This window comes from Lynx canadensis, chromosome A3 (genome assembly GCF_007474595.2).
Source record: "Lynx canadensis isolate LIC74 chromosome A3, mLynCan4.pri.v2, whole genome shotgun sequence".
Taxonomy (NCBI): Eukaryota; Metazoa; Chordata; class Mammalia; order Carnivora; family Felidae; genus Lynx; species Lynx canadensis.
The window spans coordinates 30,995,830-31,015,581 of NC_044305.1; the positions used below are offsets into that span (position 1 = coordinate 30,995,830).

The following is a 19,752-nucleotide window of genomic DNA, read 5'->3' on the forward strand; positions in this document are numbered from 1 at the left end:
ATGGGGGAGGGTCAGAGAGAGGGAGACACAGAATCTGAAACAGGCTCCAGGCTCTGAGCTGTCAGCCCAGAGCCCGACGCGGGGCTTGAACTCACAGACCGCGAGATCATGACCTGAGCCGAAGTCGGCCGCTTAACCGACTGAGCCACCCAGGCGCCCCCTGATGCTGTTTTTAATAGGGAAAACAGAAGAGACAATTTGATTTCTTAAAAATCACCTTCTTTTAAAGCGTCTTACAAACATATTAATATACATCGGAAGGATGCTTATAAAAAAGCTGGGTCACATTCCACTTTTTAGGCTGGGTTATCAATAGGTACACAGATATTCATTTTCTTGTTTATTAAATGAATGTGTTTTTTATACTCTTGTACCTATGCAGAGGCATCACAATAAAAAAGAACCCAGAGCCTGACCTGGGGAGCTATCTCTGAAACAGCTGGCAAGGCACCAGTCACCAGCCTGGCCCTCCATTATAAAGAAAAATACAAGGGTGCCTGGGTGGCTGAGTTGGTTGAGTGTCCGACTCTTGATTTCAGCTCATGATCTCGCGGTTCATGAGTTCGAGCCCTGACATCAGGCTCTGTGCTGACAATGTGGAGCTTGCTTGGGATTCTCTCCCGCTTCCTCTCTCTGCCTCCCCCCACTCCCTCTCTCAAAATAAACAAACTTAAAAGTAAAATCACACAGGTGATGACAGTTTAGCCAGATACCAACAAGTTCTTTTTGTTAGAAAAAGTTAGCTGTGTCTACGGACATACCACCCTGAAAGCGCCCAATCTCGTCTTATCTCGGAAGCTAAGCAGGGTCGAGCCTGGTTAGTACTTGGATGGGAGAAAAAATTAGCTGTGAGTCAATTTTTTTTTTTTTTTTTTTGAATGTTGTGAATCTTCCAACTCCACAGTTTGTTTTGGAGCAAGTTAGCATCACAATCACTGATCTTCTAGAGGTAGATAACACAAATGCCATCAGACTTGTACCATCCAGCCTTCAATAAGCCTCCAGTGATCCTATTTTTTTAATTTCAGAAACTAAACATTGGTCTTTTGCTGTTTGGAACAAAAAAATTACTACTTATTTTAATGGATTAGAATATGAATGGAGAAGCTATTTTTCTCTTGCTAAAACATTTTGCATTCAAAGAGGAAAAACAAGGTAATTTATTGCCCAAAATAAAATCTTCATAACCACAAATCTATTTTAAGCTATGTTTATTAAAAATTTAGAGTCAGAAGGGAAGCACAAAGGCAACTTCCATCAATGAAGATTAGTCAAGAAGACAAAGAATGGAAATAACAGAAAAAAAATAACAAAAGAAAAGCTTTAAAAGAACAGCTTATTTTCGGTTAAACTGAAATTATATATTTTGTCCTTTGAGAAATGCAAGTTGCACAATATGTATAGTATAATCCCATTTTTATTAAAAGTGTAATTATACAGAACATATTTGTGGACATAAGAAAGGGCTGGAAAGAATAAAGATCAAACTGCCTTGAAGTATAGGGGGTAAAAGAGGCTGTGTGACTTTCAAAATTTGCTTTATCCAATTCTGACAAGTTAGAATTATTTTCCAACACGTGTATGCTTCTTTTGTAAATCCTTTAAAACGCTAAAAATAAAAGAAAAAAAAGTAAGAAAAAAAGTTTCCATGAGGGCAAAGCTGCAATTAACAAAATCACTTTAGCTGGAAATCAAGAGAAAAATTATAGAAGGGCGAGTGCAAGTACTATGACCCCATGAAGATTTGTTTTTGGAAAGTATTTTTTAAGCTGATTAGTACAACCAGTGTCTGGAAGGACTGGCTTTCTACTTCACTGGACGACTATCAGAGACCAAAACACAGAATTGGGTCATAAGTTTTAATATTGGAAAAATACAAATATATTTTTGAAAGGGGAATTAAGCAGGAGGAGCCGAACAGAAACAAGACTGAGTTATCAGGGCGCATCCTTGAACTTCTGTCCTGGTGCCAGCCAGCACCCCTCCCCTTCGTGTGCCACCACACTCGACATGAAGACCTGCCCTTTGCACGCAAGGTTACAACACTGAGATCAAAGCCCGGGGCACTGTGAGCAGCTCAGAGGAAACGTCACTTGGGAGCTCAATGACGCACCACCTGACTGTCCCCCACAAAGGCCACTGTGAACGCACAAGAAAACATTCACAGGGCTTCTCTACACTCTTAATTGGGGCGTGCAAAGGTATTAAAAGCTATGATTTTCAGGCTTTGATTTCACAGAGAAAAAAAAATCCAAAAAATTGGGGGAGGGGGAATAACATCCATATTCGTATAACTGTCATCTCTATATTTTAGCATTTCCTTAAAAAAGGATGTAAATACTTTAGAAGCAGGAAGGATATAGCCCCGGGGGCCAGTACCATTCACAGGCCAGAAACTAAGCAACCAAATCATTTTGTCAATTTAGTAAACGCCAAAAAAGCTGACAAAATACCTACCTACCTAATTCAAAAAAGAAAAAAACCTCTTCAATGAAAATTAAAATACCTGTGGAACAGGACAGCGAGTATCTTCTGAAAGCAAGAGCCAACACAAGATACTACATACCCTTCATGCTTCTACATGGAATTTGTATTTTTTAAAGGACTTAACAAAGGAAGCACATGTATGTACCCCAAAATCTAAATGAAATGGACAATTTTTTTAGGAAAAAAAAAATTTTAAGCCTGAATAACAGTAAACGAATAGACAAAATTAAAAAAGCAAAGACCTAGGCTTGAAAAAGGTGCCAGGCTCATACAAAATTCACAGGCCAGTTATATCCTATCCTTCCTGGTAAAGAAATAGGAAATGGGAAACCTTCCCAACTCCTTCTGGGAAAACTGACAAGCTAACAAAGAAAGCACAAGAGAAGAAAACTGTATGTTAACTTCATTTGCCAGTCCTAGATTTTTTTTTTTTAACGTTTGCAAATTTGACATGCAAAGAATGACATCTGGTTTCAATCTTGATTTCTTTGATCCATGTATCTATAGTTCTCTTATGAACTGTAAAGTGCCTTTTGTCCACTTTTTCAGTAGGCTTCCTTTTTTCTCTTATTCATTTGTAAGAGCTCCTTAACAAATTAAGGACATTAATTAACCCTTTGCCATGTTGCAAACATTTTCCCCAGAAAAAAATAAATGACTGCTTTTTCCTCTCTGTCACTTGAAATAAAGGATTTATTTATTTTTTTTTTAATCTCTCTAAAGTCAAATCTAACATCTTTTTGCAATTGCTTCTAATACTTTCAGGCTTAGGAAGTCCCTCGTCATTCCAAGATCAGAGAAATATTCGCCTTCATTTTCAGCTAGATGTTTTTGGTCAAAATCATTTTAAAATAGGGGCGCCTGGGTGGCGCAGTTGGTTAAGCGTCCGACTTCAGCCAGGTCACGATCTCACGGTCTGTGAGTTCGAGCCCCGCGTCGGGCTCTGGGCTGATGGCTCGGAGCCTGGAGCCTGTTTCCGATTCTGTGTCTCCCTCTCTCTCTGCCCCTCCCCCGTTCATGCTCTGTCTCTCTCTGTCCCAAAAATAAATAAAAAACGTTGAAAGAAAAAAATTTTTTAAATGTTTGACATCCACCCCTTTAAAAATGTATATCCAATAAAATCACTGTTCTAAGAAAATACCTAGTGAGTACAATTATAGTCACTTTAGTTGTAGAACAAGTAAATGCCCAATATCTAAGGGCTGGCTAACTAAATGATGACAAGAAAATGCTTTATAATAAAACACTACACAGCCATTCAGGAAAACAGCCGTGCTCTATTACTAAGGTGTGGGGGGGGGGAGGGGGGGAGGTCAGAACATACCCCATTTTTATATAAAAACTACACTTATGTGGTAAACCAGGCAGTCTAAATACTCTCCCTAAATATTAAAGGCGATCCTCCCTGGGTGTCAGATTGCATGTGAGGTCTTCTTTCTTTTTTTCTTTAACGTTTAGTTATTTTTGAGACAGAGAGAGACAGAGCATGAACAGGGGAGGGGCAGAGAGAGAGAGTGAGACACAGAATCTGAAACAGGCTCCAGGCTCTGAGCCGTCAGCACAGAGCCCGAAGCGGGGCTCGAACTCACGGACCGTGAGATCATGACCTGAGCCAAAGTCGGACGCTCAACCGACTGAGCCACCCAGGCGCTTCGAGGTCTTATTTCTTTATGCTTTTCTGTTTTACATTACTAATGAACATGTATTTGTGATTAGGAAAAAAAAAAAAAGCTTGAAATTCAAGAATACACATACAAAACAAGATAATTTTGCCCACATGCTTAAGTTGCAACTGTCTTTAAAAAAAATTAAAAATGCCTTTCACTTAACATATTTAATCCCATATTACAAATAGGATAATAATGACTTCATTCAAGAAGAATGGAGGCTTGCCAATCTTCCTAATTACCCAAAGATCTAAGGAGCAATGTCTGATCTATGTTCCTGGCAAAATGACCAAATTAAAAACACGGCCCAATGACAATTATCAGTGGTAATAAGTCAAGCTCAGCTAACACAAACGGTTCCATTTTCCCCTAATAAACTGTGCCTTAGTGCGTGAACAAGTACAGTGGAGTTACGCTGAAAAGCTTACCCCAAAGCTTCCCTTCAGACTGGATGTGCCTGTATCTTCTAATGACCCAACCTCTCTCTGAAACCCCCTATTCTCTGCCTGTTGGTGCCGGGTGTTCCTTAAGCCACCCAGCCTTGACCGCTCAAAGGACTCCCCTGCTATCGCTCCTCCCATCCTGTACCCATTTCTGGGGCCGCATCACTGTGGAAGACAGGAATAATTTGGGGACAGAACCAGGAGTGTGGGTGAAGAGGGATGACAAGGTTCTCCAGGAACCTTGCTAACCCCAAAGCTAATTCCAAAAGTCCCTAAAACTTCTCCAAAGTGTCTAAGAATGATAACAGATAATGCCTGTAATCAGATTAAAGTAAATCAGGGTCAGAATCCTGAACTCAGAACCAGGGAAGACCTGTGGAGATGGTGATGCCAGGGGTCCCAGCCAGGCTACTTCTTCCCAGGTGTGCCTCAGTACCCTGCCCAAGATGGTGCTCGATAAAGGTGGGTGGGAGAACGAACACAAAAGGTAAATGAGAAATCCCACAGACCCACCAGCCAAGGGCAGTAAGGGGCAGAGAGGGGAAGCAGAGACACAGGCCCAGAGAGAAGCAGAACAGATCCCAAACCAGTCTCACTTCTCAGTAGAAACTGTGGGGAGGCACAGAACGCACCCAGCACCTGCTCTGAGCCCTTGCCACAGGTTATTAACTTTCTGCCCACAATTCCACGGGTTAACAAGACTAATACTACAAACTAGTTAGGACAAGTGTTTCCAGAGACCTGGAATACAAAGAAGTCCGTATTTTGGAAAAAGCCTAAAGGATATAATTAGAAAGAGTCACTTGAGGCTATTATTTAAGTATGATGCAAAAGTCTCAATTTTTTAATAGTACTGGACTTAAAAAGTAAGGAATTAAAGCACAGGAGCTCCATCAACCCCAAACAGACATCATACATACCCAAAGGGAAAAAGCACTAACCACCAAAAGTGTCGAAATATTTTTTAATTTGAGTGGAAAGCTCCTAAGTGACATCTAGCCCCACTTTCTGGCTGTTTAGAATAACAGCACCCAACTGCCAGGTGATCCCACTTACAGTTCTCATTTATTGGGACCAGGATGTTGAAAAATCTCCAAGTTCATTTTTAACTTTTTAAAATTCAGCTGATTATTCTCCTCATACTTTGACAGGCAGATGTGAAATCTAAAAAACTTATTTTAGGCAAAATCACATCCTGACAGATTTTTATTCATCTTCAAGAAAATATTTCATTTGAAACTTTCAAGTCTGAAAAATGAGATTTTTATTTTGAAAACGGAAGCCCCCAAAATGATCTACAAGTAAAACTTCTTGAACGGATCATAAAATTACAAGACAAAATGGGAAACATATTTGCAACATTAATTAAAGTGTTAATATCCTGGTTGTAAAAAGAACTGCTATAAATCACCAGGAAAAAGATGAACACAAAACTAGAAAAATTAGTAAAGGAAATAAATAACCCAAACAAAATACAAATGGCCCAAAACCTAACGAAGAAGTGTTCAAACTCCAAGTTATCAAAGAAAAGCAGAATAAACAATGATTCTATTCTCCGGCCAAATTGGTAAGAAAGAAAAAAGAAAAGGAAAGAGAACAGGAATGTTCAACTATGGCAATAATTCCCAGTCCGTTAACCTGGATGCATCTTATGTATGTAACAAAGCCTTAAAAAATGCAAATGATGTCCCTTCCAAAAAGTAGTCTAAAGAAATAATCTGAAAAATGCACACAGATTTCCATACAAGGCTGTTCACTATTGTATTATGTTCCCCACAGCAAAAAACGGCTCATAAGCTAAATGCCCAACAATAGAAGGATTTGTCAAATAAAACATGATGCATTCAGCACAAATGAGCTGTTAAAAGCCATGTTTTAAAGGGCTATTTAATGATTTAGTCATATGCCTAAAGTACATTGCTAAATAAAAAAAGAAATTGGTTTAAAAAGGCCCCGTATCTCTACTTTAAAATACAAATATGCATGTGCGCTTATAAGTACACAAACGAGAAAATTTTACTTTCAAATAAACCAGAAAAAAAAAATTCAAATGAGTAAAATAAGCTAGTTTGTGTGTGTTTTCACCACAGTCCTAATTTCCCTTAATATTCTAAGACAGGACACCAGTTCCACTTCAGATGGCTTTTCAGTAATTCTGACCATAGCTTTATACACTTCCAACCAAGAATCCTAACCAAGAGCTTCAGTGTTCTTTAAGGGACAATCCCTAAAATAGCTGTGCATTTCCTCCATATTCTTCTCAGATCAGTCCATTTCCAAAGGCAAAAGACACAAAAATTCCTGAGAAATGACCCTCTCCAGGACTGCTCTATTCTTGCTCTCTATACAGACCAGAGACAACTACCCACACCCAGAAGTCCAAAGCAAAATGATTTCATTTCTCCAGAGGACAATGTTAGCGAGCAGATTAAGAAAAAGTACACAGACCTAACACATTCCTCACCTAAGTGACCAAATGTTTCACGCATGTGGCTCTGCAGCTATAGTATGCACATTCCCATCCCGTAATATGTTCAGCTAACTATGCACAGGCTTTAAAAGGGGTATCTATATGCACTTCAGTTCTCTTACTGCAATGGTTCTCAACCCTGGCTGCACACTGGAATCACCTGGGAGAATTTTTTCTCTTAATCTCAACACTCAGGCTGGACTCCTGATCAAGGGCACCTCAGCCTCTGGGATGAGACCACGTGGATATAAAGTACTCTGGATGATTCCAATTTGCTGTCAAGGTTGAGAACCATTGACTTGAAGCAGGTTTTTCAAATAATAGATAATAAACCCATGAACAAAATTAAAAAATGGAATGGACTAGATAGGCTAGAATATCTGGATACATGCTCCTAGTGCAAATAGATATTATCTCATGAAATTTTTCTGTTAAAAATATGTAGTTCTTGGCAATACTACCCAGACTGATCTACAGATTCAATGCAATCACTTATCAAAATCCCATCTGCCTTTCTGGCAAAAATTGACAAACGAATCCTAAAATTCAAATAAAAATGCAAACGACTCAGAATAGCCAAAACAGTCTTGAAAAAGAACAAAACTGGAGGATTCGCGTTTTCTAATTTCAAAACTAAATACAAACCTATACTAATTAAGACATGCTGGTAGAAGGATGGACAGACAGATCTATGCGGGTAGAATGGAGAATACAGAATAAACCTTAACATTCATGGTCAGGTGATTTTCAACGGTGCCAGGACAATTCAGTGAGGAAAGAATGGCCTTTTCAACAAATGGTGCTGAGAGAACTGGAAATCACCATAAGTGAATGAAGTTGGACCCCTACCTCACACCATATACAAAAATTAACTCAAAAGTGATCAAAGATCTAAATCCAGAAGATAAAACTCTTGGGGCACCTGGGCGGCTCAGTCAGTTAAGCGTCCAACTTTAGCTCAGGTCATGATTTCACAGTTCAGGAGTTGAGTCCCGCATCGGGCTCTATGCTGTCGATGCAGAGCCCGCTTCATACCCTCTGTCTCCCTCTCTTTTTGCCCCTCCCCTGCTTGCTTTCAAAAATAAACAAACATTAAAAATAATAATAAAAGATAAAACTCTTAGGGGCACCTGGCTGGGTCAGTCAGAAGGGCATGTGACTCTTGATTTCAGGTTCCTGAGTTCAAAACCCACATCAGGTGTAGAGGTAACTTTAAATAAATTAATTAATTAAATAAAACTCTTAGAAAATATAGGGGTAACATACAAGAAATGGTAAATTTTTGTGACTTTGTGATTTGGGGTTAGGCAATGGTTTCTTAGATATGACATATTAAAAAAATAAAAAAAAAGAACAAAAAAATAAGTGAGACTCCAACCAGAATTAAAAACTTTTGTGTTTCAAAAGGACAGAAACACAAAGTAAAAGGACAATCCACAAAATGGGGGAAATTTACAAATTATATATCAGGTAAGAGACTGGTACCTAAAACCTATTAATAAAATGACAATGACCCAATTAAAAAGTGGGCAAAGGATTTGACAGACATTTCTCTACAGAGGACATATAAATGGCCAATAAGCACATGAAAAGATGCTCCACCTCATTAGTTATTAGGGAAATGCAAATAAGATCCACAATGAGGTAACACTTCAAACCCAACAGAATGAGTATAATCAAAGAGACAATGACAAGTGTTGGTGAGGATGTGGAGAAATGACAACTGTCAGACTGCCGACCCACCTACTTCGGAAAAGTTTGTTAGTTCCTGAAGATGTTGAACACAGAATCACCGTACGACCCAGTACTTCCACCCTTTGATATTTAACCAAAAGAACTGAAACATGATCACACAAAAACCTGTACAGGAACATTCACAGAAGCATTATTCATAACAGCTACAATGCAGGAACACCCCAGATGTTCATCAACTAACCAGTAAACAATACAGCAGTGATACATGCCACGACATGGATAAACCATAAAAACATGCTAAAAAACAATCACAAAAGGACACATAGGTAGGATTCCATTTATATGAAGTATCCAGATAAAGCAAATCCATAGAAATAGTGTAGGTTAGTGGTTGCCAGAGGCTGAGGGGAGAGAAGCATGGGGAGCCACCACTGAAACAGGCACGCGATTCCTTCATGGGAGGATAAAAACGTTCTGAGAGAGCAGTGGGTTACATACAACTCAGTGAATATACTAACACAACAGAAGCATATCCTTTAAACGGGTGGGTTTTACGGAATAATAATTCAATAAAACTTTTTTTTTGAAGGTTCCTGTGTGTCAAGAGTTTCCTCCCCATCATTCGCTCCTTACCATAACACAGTATGGATAAATAACCTCTCAAACTCACAAGCAGAGCCATGTACAGATTTCACGACCAGATCACAAAATCAATGTAGAGCACCACAACGAATTTTTTCATGAAATAGGAATACAAAATTTCAGAATACACAGCATACAAGGTTATGCGTGTTTTTTTGTGAAACTTTGAGATGCACACAAGCACACTTGATGTATATATACTTATCAATGAAAAGGAGTCAAAGCTGTCTGGAAAACAGGAGTTGACTGACACCTGACACCAATTCAAAAAACAAAAGAGGAGATCTTAGAGTTGAAAACAGAAAGTGAAGAAAAAGTTGAAGCCATTTTGGAGCAGCACCCTAGGCACTGAACTAAATGCTAGAAAAAGAGTTGGACCCCGTCTGCTTTTACTGCCCAAGTAATAAGACTCCCTACCCCACCCACCTGCCAGGGCCTCTCAAGGGGTTCAGAGCAGCATCTGGGGCCACTGGTAGGGGAGTCCACAGCAGACCCACAGGGAGCTCAAGGGGTGAGGGTGCAAACCCATCATTTAAGAAGGCGGGGAGGGGGGGGCGCGGCACACACAGGCTGCAGGATGGGCAGCCTAGACAAGGGCCTGAACTCACAGTGGGTGTCAGGAGGCAGGTGCAAAAGGCAGAACTTCAACAGAAGAGGCAAATCGACATTGCTAGAGTATTCAGTGTATCTTCACAAGGATGAAAGAGTAAAGGAAGGGAAACAAGAACCCACAAATACTTCTCGAAGGGAGAGCACATTTTCAAAGCCTGTGGGTCAGAATCCCAGACACAAAAGATGCCAACAGCTGCACAATACGACAGCATGGTTAGAAAATAGAAGCCCTTGGGATGAACCTGAAGGAAAGATATAACTCATATAATTTCTCCTGGCAAGAAATTTGAGGTCATCCTCAAATCAGCAGGGAAGCTGAACTTCTTTGGAGAATTACCACAATAACAGGGACAGAGACGGCTGAGGATTTTTGTGGTACAAAATTCCAGGGTCAATGTCAAGGTGACAAACTGTTCATTCAAAACCATTATGTATAAATACTGCAATTTAGTGAAAGACCTTTAAAATAGGACACTTCTTTAATATCATTAAAGACTATATACAATAACGCATTCCAGTAAAAATTGACTAAAAGGACTGTTACATTAAAATATGTTCTAGGTGCGCCTTGATGGCTCAGTTGGTTAACAGTCCAACTTCGGCTTAGGTCAGGATCTTGCGGTTCACGAGTTCGAACCCGGCATCAGGCTCTGTGCTGAGCGCCTGGAACCTCCTTCAGATTCTGTCTCTCCCTCTCTCTGCCCCTTCCCCGGCTCACACTCTGGCTCTCTCTCAAAAATAAACATTTTTTTAAAAATCTGTAAGTACTCTACAATTTATTAAGAAAAATGTGTAAGAAAAAAAAATCCAAATGACCATATTATTGCCTAAGAAACTCAAGAATCAACTGAAAAATAAGAACAACAGAGTTTGGTTAAGTACAACAGCAGACACAGTGCCATTTCATTTTCGTCACAGATACACAGAAGGACATGCGTCTGTCCCCCGTGCCTCTGGGACAAGCCAACAGACTGTGGGAGCAAATACTGCTACTTCCAAGCCTAGCCTGTGAAACAATCTTCCACGCACAGAATTCCACGGCAAACTTAGAAGCCACATTATGAAGTCAGCAGTAAGATGGAAGGAGCCTAGATCCGTAACTCGCCACACTTGAGGAAAACAACCCAAAAAAATGTAAGAAATAACTTTATTTTGTTAGAATACATATAGCACATATAGAACACACATAGCATAACCACCCTGAGTTAATACAGGTGGTTGGTCAGAACAATTCACTATTATAAAGGTGACAAGTCTCCCCAAATTAATTTACATACATTTAATAAAATGTCCCATTATTTTGAAACCCTAAACTGAAAAATACAGGAAAAAAAAATTGAGCATAGGCACTATCAGACAGCAAAGCCTACTATTAAGTAATTATAATGATGAAAATAGCTAGGTCATGGCAAAGGAATAGACAGATAAATGGAACAAAAGAGTAAGTCCCACAACAGATCTCCAGATTCAGCATATGATTAAGGTGTCATTTTAACTTAATAAGGATGAATTAATGAATAAATGGTGCTAGGAAAAATGTAGAGAAAAAATAATCCTTACTCCATGCCACACTCCAATAGTTATTAAATTATAGCCACATATTTTTCAAAAGAATGAAGACACATATAAAGGAATATTAAAATGCCAGGATAGAGAAAGCACAAGAAAGAAAAAGACTGACAGATCTGAATTCAAAGCATAGACAAATATTTGCAACTTATGACAAAAAAATGCAAATCTTAATGGCTTATTTCTCAAACAGAGTGAAGCAGGATTAAAATAACATATCCAGTAGCATCAACTTTACTCAAAGATTAAGGACAAAAAATGTTCCATATTAAACCAAGCACTGATGTTGCTGGAATAGAATAAAAAATTCACGTTATTTTTAGATAAAACAGAAGACTTAAAAGAAGTGTCATGCGTGTTATACTCCCTAACACTTCAAAATATGCATATATTCCCCATATCATACTTTTGTGGAATAATTTGCGAATCAATGTCTTAATATATGAAGAGCTCTTGATAAAATATGAATTCAATAGAAAATATTCAGCACTGATCTCATACATCCATACTGTGAAGCAGAGGTAATCAAACTTTTTCTATAAAGGGCCAGACAACAATTATTTTAGGCCTGCAGGTCATATGGGGTCTTGAACGCACATGGCTGTGTTTCAATAAAACTTGATTTGCACAGGGGCCAGTGGTTCTCCCACCAGCAGCATCCTCATCACTGGGAACTGGTTAGAAATGCAAATTACTGGGCCCCACCTCCAGACCTTCTGAATGAGAAACTCTCCAGTTTGAGTTCAACATGTTAGACAGGGAAGAGACTGCACCCCCAGCCAGTTGATTTGCCTTTGGTGACAACAAATGATTTAGCCAGCACCGAATAGGGAACAAGAAAGCCAAAGCAACGGGAGGCTGAAATTCCAACTACAGTACCAATGTAGAAGAAACAGCATTTCCAGCAGTGCTCTTCATCAGAAGTGGGGGGGGGGGGGGGGGGCGTTTGGGGCACCTGGGTGTCTCAGTGGGTTGGGCATCCGACTTCGGCTCAGGTCATGATCTCACAGTTCATGAGTTCGAGCCCCACATCAGGCTCTGTACTGACAGCTCAGAGCCCGGAGCCTGCTTCGGATTCTGTGTCTCCCTCTCTCTCTGCCCCTCCCCCATTTGTGCTCTCTCTCTCAGAAATAAACATTAAAAAAACTTTTTAAAGAAAAGTAGGTGGATGGGGCGCCTGGGTGGCGCAGTCGGCTAAGCGTCCGACTTCAGCCAGGTCACGATCTCGCGGTCCGTGAGTTCGAGCCCCGCGTCAGGCTCTGGGCTGATGGCTCGGAGCCTGGAGCTTGCTTCCGATTCTGTGTCTCCCTCTCTCTCTGCCCCTCCCCCGTTCATGCTCTGTCTCTCTCTGTCCCAAAAATAAATAAATGTTGAAAAAAAAAAAAATTTAAAAAAAAAAAAAAGAAAAGTAGGTGGAGAAGACCATCCAGAGTCCTAATACCAAGACCTCCTTGATGAAGTGATGCTCCGGGATGAAAAAGCTAATGCAAGTTTAATAAAATGAAGCTGGTGGCAAAGGGCTGCTGCCTCAAAGAGAGACCATGTAAAAGAAAGGTGCATGTGTTGGGGGAGAGGGGCTATGGAAAATTCCTACAGGAAATGACGAAGGAATAGAAGGAGCGAAGGACCCAAGCTGGGGTACACAGAGGAAAATACCATAGCCAGGAATGAAAAACAGGCCAGGTAAGAGGAAGGCAGGAAAAAGGAAGAAGGATCCAGATCTTGGCATCCTCAGCTGTAAAGCAGAAACAAGAGTTAATACCTAGTTCATAGGGCTGCTGTGATTAAAGGGCATTAGTGAACACAGGAGGTGCTAGGCGGAGCACCTGGCACCCATCACCAGCTTCTTTGCCCTCTTCTAGGCCAACAGGAACTTGAAAACCCAGAGCTTCAGACAAGACCAGGGAAAGGCATAGTATCTCAGAGGGCCCCACGGATAACTGGAGCTTAAGAGCAGAAACCGAGACCCAAGAGTTTATTCTGGTAAATTAACCAAACTCCAGTTTCTTCATCAATAAAACGAAGCCCAGACAGAAGCACTCCGCCTGCCAGTTGCTGGGACTAACGATAATGACCTCAGGTGCTCAGCACCTAACCGATGCATACTGGTGCTGTCGTTACTGCACTGGCCCTATCTCACAGGGCCCACCGTCTAGTCTTTGTTGGGTCTTCTCTACCACCTGGAGAGGCTCCTAGAGGGGAAGTGCATTTTATTAAACTGAGCTCACACTCGACTGAGAAGATGGGGGGATTTGGCTGTGTAAGATTCACACTGAGAGTGAACTGAGAGGTGGCCGTCCAGAAGGGTGAGTCTGCACCAGACACTCACTAAGATGCCCCAGGACAACTGACACCAGGGCGCCACTTCGGCCAAAACCTAGGAGAAGAACTGTATGTGAAGAAGGCTTTCCTGACCAGAGAAAACCATGGTTTCGGGCAGCCAGGCAAGCAAAGGCCCAAGGCCACTCTGATGCCCTTACAGAGGGACAGACTCCTGGAGGCTGCAGAGAGAGTATGCATCAACAAGAACTGGGAGTCCAGACAATGGCCAACAGAAAGTGGCTTTGGGCTGCAACCTAAAGCTACTCAGTAGTTCGTGACCATGAGAACACTTGATTTAAATCGCAAATACGCTCCTCTGTGAAATTATACACTGTCCACGACTGTGTTCACTACATGTAAACAGAGGCTTCCCTACAGAGCGTATGTGCAGATCGTGCCTGCCACACTCCCTGGGATACAGGAATTTTCAAAGGTCATTTTTTATGAATCCAGATCTTTGCTTTTTGTGCTATCTTTAGATGCTAGGCCTGCATAACATGTAACCCCACCGAAGCAGCGCAAGAAATGGCTCTTGAATAAATAAGAAGATGGAACTCTCCTTCGTAAGTAAACGTTCAGAGGGCCTTCGAGGCCACCTACACCTGAAGACTTGCTGAGGTCACAGGAGAGAATTAAAACGAAAGGTAATGAGGAATTCTCAAGAAGATTTATATGTCCATGGAGGAGCCCCCCCCAAAGCACGCACCCTCTCCCTTTATGACTGCATTTGGGTTTGTCAGTTTAGTGTGACAACTTAACCTGAGGAGGAGCTATACCAGCTCCTCAGCCATCACCGACATCTCGGTCCCTTTCATTCTAAGTGCTCAGGCCAGACCCTGGGCATTGCCCCCAACTTTCTTTCTGGCCTATCGGCAATTTCCTGGGCCCCACCTCAGAATCCCGTCATTTTTGAATACCCTCCGGCTACCCTAGTCTGACCACCACCCTCAGCCCTGCACTAGCAGGTCACACAGCTGCCCTGCCCTCCTTGCTTCTAGTTGATTCTCAAACAGCAACAACCAGCATGTCCCCGTTAAAAGCTATGTCAGCCCACGTCCCCTCTACTCAAAACCCTCCAAAGGTTTCCATTCCCCTCAAGGTAAAGTCCACAGACCTCACTATGTGTCACATGGCCTTACAAGATCCAACTCCCAAGATCTCTTTGACCTCAAAACCAAACGCTCTCCTCCTGCCTCAGGGCCTTTGCATCTGCTGTTGCCTCCACTGGGAATGCTCCTCCCCCAGATATCATATGACTCACTTCCTCCTGTCTTCACTCAAAGGTGACTCAGGCCTTTCCTGTCTATCCTTCCAAAGTTTCAGCTCCCACCCTAAGTCTTAATACCCTCAATCCTGCCAGATTCTTCTTCAGGGCACCAGATCTCATGGTCTGCCTCCTCACCAGTGTGTGAGCTCCATGTGGGCAGAGAATCTCCAACGAAGCATCCAAAACACCAAAAACATTGCCTGGCACACAGCAGGCTCTCAATAAATGTATTAATTATGTGCAAGTCCTATGAAAAGTATAAGATGGAAGCAAACCTCAGTCATTCGAGAGTCAACAATCTAGACCCTGTGACAAAATAACAGGCCAGAAATAGAAAACCCAGGGAGAAAATCGAAGACAGTGCCATAAAGCACACACAGGGCTCATTTAAATCCCGCGTCAGTAACACACAGCCTAACCTGGAGCAGGAAATGTTCCCCAGCAAAATAAAAAGCCCAGACAGGCAGCCCTCTGAGAAGAGAGTAACTACAAGAACAGCAGGGAGTAAAAATGAATTAATGAGGTTATCTGGTATTGGGAACCGACTGGCATGTTGGGAATTTTATAGGCAAGGCCTGGAAACAGGTCAGGGAAGGACTATAAAATGTTTAAATTAAAAAAGCCTAAGAGGATTAAACAAAAATAAGTTTTTAAAAAGCTTTCATTTACAAGTACAAAGCACTATGTAATTGCAAATTATGACTGCTGACTTTTAATTCCCTTAAGCAAAATGGAAAAATTCCTCAAGCTACCAGTGGTGCCAGAAAGGAGTCCCCAAAAGGATCCCAGATTTGTCTTTAGAGACACTGAATAGGATGGCAATGGCCAACTCAGGATTTCCAATATCCCAGACCTTAGGCTCCTTGAGGGCAAAAGACTGGGTTTTATTCAACAACGATTTGTTCAAACAGCACCTGGCACCAAATTAGCAGCTGGGCTAATGGAAGGCTATGGGAGGCTGCTCCTGAGATACCTAATTTCTGCAGCGCTAAGACCTCTAGCCTTTGCCACACAAACGCCACAGGCAGTGTGGCATGAAACGTAGCAAAACCTCCTACAATATTCTAGCCAGGTGCTTTCATAAGCATTTCTGAAACATCCGGACATTAAAACTCAGCTTAATTAACTTTGCCACAGTCAGAAAACACAACTACTATGCAACCGTGTGGGGGGGGAAAAAAAGACAATATGTAAAGTTTTTGAAATACCTCTTTTCTTAAAAAAAAAAAAAAAAAAATCACCCCCCACTCGGAGCAAAGAAACCAAGAGAAATGCCCTGGATTTCAAAGAAAGGAGCCAGTCGCCATTTTGACAAAGGAAATGGTCTAGAAAGCAGATAGCTCATGTTCAGGCCGTCAGGTGAAACAGGTAGCTGGCTGGACACACCTGCTCATCTCCTTTAACTAACAGGTGTGCCACGAGGACTTACACGGCACACCCACTGCTGACCATTTCAAAGGCTGGTGCCCAAAAGCCATGACATTTTGGACAAGTGCAATGATCCTGACGGAGTCAACCATAACCCCTTCCAGAATTCAGAATTTCTGAGCTGAAAGGCCCTTTCTCAATCTCACCAGATTCAAACACCTTCAGGGCCATCCAGGGAAAGTCCTGTGCAAAGGTGAAAAGGCAGGTGGACACAACTGGAAATGGGGAGGCCCCTGCCCAACAGAATTCAACTACAAAAAACAGAAATAAAAAAGCTCCAGCTACCCTTGATTCTTGTCTCAGGCTTTAGAGAGGAAGAACTGGCCGGGAGAAGTCACATGGCCAATTAATGACAGCTCAAACCAGACTGCCTCGGGACTCCCGGTCTCCTGTCCTCGCACATCACCAGCCTTCTCAGCACACCCAGATGTCAGCAGGGACAGCATCTTCCCCCTCCCATCTTCCAGCATTGCAAGAATAAAAGTAACAGCTCCAGCTGACGCCCCAGACCCAGAAATCCCTTATGGGTGACTTTCTTCCACCTGCAGTTGCCCTCATTCACCCTCTGCCCTGACAATCAAGAATTTCTCATCAGTCATGTTTAAAACCCCCAGCCTGTAGGCCGAGTTCCTGTCAGCTATCCATTCAAGGGTACATCAAGAGTCAAAGGAAGGAGAAAATTCTGAGCCCTTAAAGTAGTCACACTGGAAAAGCTCAATTTCTCCTTCCAGCAAGGCAGCCAACAAGGGGAATCCGCGACCCCCCGGCAAACAGGCCGGGGAGAAAGGCCCTGGGGTCGGGGCAGAAGCTTCTAAAATTACTTGGCGCAGCCTTTGTAGGAGGGAAGGAAGCAAAAAATGTACAAGGCACCCCCCGCCGCCCTCTTGATGGCCCTGAATTCCGGGGGGCGCGGGGATGCCAGCCGCACCTCCCGCGGAGGGATGACGGGGCGAGCGACCCCAGGACGCGCGGGCCGAGGGCCCGGCAGGAAGCGGCGGCAACGGCCAGTCCGGTCCCCGGGGACCCACTTGCCTCCCCGCGGCGCGGCCTGAGGGCCCGAGCGCGCTGAGGCTCGCGCTGCGGGCAGGGTGAGCGCCCGGGGGCCGGGCCGGGTCCGGTGGGGCGGCGGGGACTGGGGGTCGCCGGGCATCCACGGGCCCCGCGGCCAGGCTGGCCCGCGGGTGCGGAGACCCGGGGGAAGGGCCGAGGCTGGGGGGGCGCAGGCCGCGCCGCGGGGCCGGTGACAGCGCTCGGGGGCCGTGCCAGGCCGGCCTCGTGGGCGCGGCGGGCACCTCGCGGCCGGGCCCGGCAGGTGCGGTTCGCCGGCCGGGCGGGGGGCGCGACGGCCCGACTCTCACCTGGCTGCAGCTCGCTGGGCTCCCGTCCTGCCGCCGCGCCTCGGCGCCGCAGTGCCCGCCGCCGCCTCCGGTCCCCGCGACAGCCGCCTGCAAAATGGCGCCGCGGAGGGGCGGGCCGGGGGCGGGGAGCCGCGGAGCCGCCCGCCCCCGCGCCGGCCCGGGACCCACCTCCCTCTCCGCCCCAGACCCCCGCCCGCTGTCCTCCCCCCCAGGGGAGGGGCCGCCCCCTCTCTCGCGGGGCCCCGGGCGGGGCAGCCGGCTCCCTGCAGCCGCCCCCCACGGCGTTCCCTGCGCCCCCCCTCCCCCGGTCCCTTATAGCTCCTTCCCCTGCGTGAAAATCGCCCCCCTTCTAGCGCCTTCCCGCCACACCTGCTCCTGGGGCCCACCTGGAAGGCAGAGCGCTCGCCCGGAGTCTCCCCCTCTTGGCGCCCCCCATTTACCCGGCCTGACACTGAGCCCTGTCATCGCTGCGGGAAGATAATCGTGCAGTTTGCGTGGTGCATTGGGCTCAGGGAGCCGGAGGTTTCAAGCCAATTTCACCGTTTCTCGGGTCAGGTTTTTTAACTTAACTGGAGGAGAGGTCCTCATTACATGAGGCAGACACGGTAATACAGACCGACATTTCTTAGACTCGACTACCCTGGGGATCGTGTTTAACTGCGGGTGGTGATTCAGCGGGTCTGGGACGAAGCCCGAGATTCTGCATTTCTGTAAAAAGCCCCCGGGTGAAACCGCTGGGTCAGGGCCGCTGTGCGGAAAGGCTGCAGGTAAAATTTAGCGCAAAGCAGCCCCACCTTGAGCGTTTGGGTAAGACGCACGTGGTTGGGCCCCACCCCCCGGGCTGCTGAGGCCGGAGGTCTGGAGTGAGTGATGCTGCTGCTGCTGTCTGAGGTCCACACTTAGCGAGCCAATGCTGAAGACTGTCTAAATACATGGCCAGAAACAAACAAAAAACACTAGTAATTAGCACTCTCAGAGCACCTTCCATCTTGAAACCACTGTGGTGGTTGCTGTTTCCACCGAATAACTGACTAGTTCCCCCAAGCAACTCTCGAGAGAGCTGAAGAACCGTGGACTGTGTCTGACCTGACATGGGGAGGAGGAGATTTTATCATCGGAATTTTCTGTCTGTTTCACACAGTTTGGGGAACTCCATGTTGTAGGTATCATACATATTAATGAGGGGGGAGGGGTCTGACCAGCCACAGGGAATTTCATAAAATACAGGGGTGTAGTCTGTGTTTTTGAGAATCAGTGTGTCATCATATTTACTTCTCTAATAACTTGTATGTTTAAAATACAACAGTTGGCTGGTAAAATTCTGTACACATTCTATTGTATGTTTACTATACTTGAGTAAAAAAAAATTTTTTTTTTACAAAAAATATCAGGTGTTCTGATCCTCATTGAAGATGGAGGAAATAAGGCAAGGAGATTCTGTGACCAGCAGCTAGAGAAAAATTCACGTTCCCTCTCCATGTAACATCCCCAGCATCCTTCTACACCAGTGAGCGCGTTTTACAGCCAACCTTGTTTTTAGGGGGTGAGGAGTCCTAGGTATTCTGCTCAGCCACGGATGTGAGATCTGGGATTGAAAAAGGAGAGCTGTTACATCTCCAGTGTCTCTTTCTCTCTCAGAGATTTTTCTCTATCCTAGAAAAACTTCCACTTTCCCAGCCACTCTTCTTTCCCCTCCTCCCCATCGCTTCTCAGGCACTGTCACTGCCTGCTGCCTCAGACGTCACCAGTGACCTTCTAATGGCCAAATCCAATTGCCTGTTTGGAGCCCTGC

At 44.0% G+C, this 19,752-nt stretch overlaps 1 protein-coding gene across 5 annotated transcripts in view; it reads right to left on the bottom strand.

Moving 5' to 3' along the window:
• The window catches only part of SLC23A2 (solute carrier family 23 member 2), a 135,110-nt gene extending 117,068 nt beyond the window's left edge, over nt 1–18,042 (bottom strand). For 4 of the 5 annotated variants that reach the window (XM_030310031.1, XM_030310027.1, XM_030310030.1 and 1 more), the window contains exon 1: nt 17,961–18,042. The gene's annotated coding sequence lies outside the window, so the exon portion shown is untranslated. The remainder of the gene's footprint in view (nt 1–17,960) is intronic. The other variant, XM_030310028.1, reaches the window with a different exon arrangement.
• Nucleotides 18,043–19,752: the final 1,710 nt, after the last annotated feature.